This window comes from Oryctolagus cuniculus, chromosome 12, assembly GCF_051225735.1.
Source record: "Oryctolagus cuniculus isolate XC-2025 breed Fujian yellow rabbit chromosome 12, ASM5122573v1, whole genome shotgun sequence".
In the NCBI taxonomy this organism is placed as follows: domain Eukaryota; kingdom Metazoa; phylum Chordata; class Mammalia; order Lagomorpha; family Leporidae; genus Oryctolagus; species Oryctolagus cuniculus.
Window position 1 is genome coordinate 70,701,617 of NC_142878.1, and position 1,113 is coordinate 70,702,729.

Consider the following 1,113-nt stretch of genomic DNA (forward strand, 5'->3'; position numbering starts at 1 on the left):
GATCAATTCAATTACCTCTGACAATGGAGAGATTCTGGAAGTTGAAGGTAAATGGCTGGAAGAGATAAGGCATCAGGTTGTCCTAAAATCACAAAGCTTCATTCTTACCATGATAAGAGATTGATTCAAAGAAAATTATTTAAGGTAAATCTGAAAGATTTCTTGTTCAGTAAACTGAGGTTAAAAAGTTTACTACACTGTAACTAACAAGGATACAGAATTATAAGTTAAATATGGCTGTCTTTAAAAATAACTTTCTTAGTGAAAGAAACAGCAGGTTCTTCTTAGTGATTTGACTGGGGAATTAAACCTAATCAGGAGAACTATATGGGCATATACTGATTATAAAAGACCTTCTTTGGTACAGAGATCTACAAACCCAGGACTCAAATAAATAGTGACAGGAAAAGTCATGGTGAGAACAAGTTTCATTAAGATCCTGAAATATTAATTGAATTCCATTCTGCAAAGTGAAGAGCTCTCAACATGAATGGATCAATACAGAGTTCAATCTCTCCTTTCTCTTTCAGAGCAGAATTCACCCTGTACAACAGGCTCGCTGCATTGTCCCAAAATGCAGTCCTGGACAAAAGGCTGGATAGAAGATTCCAGATGGATGGGGTCTCAGTGTGCTCTACAAGTCTGAGGTGAACTGACTCCCATGAAGGCCAAGCCAAAGAGGGAGGCAAGAAAAGACATCATCATCATCAGGTGCGTACTTTAGCATCACGTATACTAAATGTGGAACCATACAGAGAAGATTGGCATAGCCCCTGTGCAAGGATGAAATGCAAAATGTGAACTGTGCCATACTTTTTCAAAAATCAACACATGGGATTCATCAAGCAAAAAAGCTACTGCCCATCAAAGGAAGCAATCAACAGCATGAAGTAACAACCTATGGAATTGGAGAAAATATCTGAAAACTGTTCAGCAGACAATGAAATAATATCCATAATATATATAAGGAACTCAAAATTTCAACAGAAAAAATGTACTACAAAAAAACCACAAATAATTTGATTTTCAGAATGGTCAAATGACCTTAATAGACTTCTCTCAAAAGATATAAAAGGGTCAATAGTATATGGCAAAATGCTCATTATCACAAAT

General features: G+C 36.0%; 1 non-coding gene across 1 annotated transcript; it reads left to right on the forward strand.

Annotated features, from left to right (window-relative positions):
* The first annotated feature begins 715 nt into the window (after positions 1 to 715).
* LOC127483879 (U6 spliceosomal RNA) lies at positions 716 to 817 on the forward strand. Its single transcript, XR_007910672.3, has one exon. It is a non-coding gene; the product is annotated as a U6 spliceosomal RNA (small nuclear RNA).
* Positions 818 to 1,113: the final 296 nt, after the last annotated feature.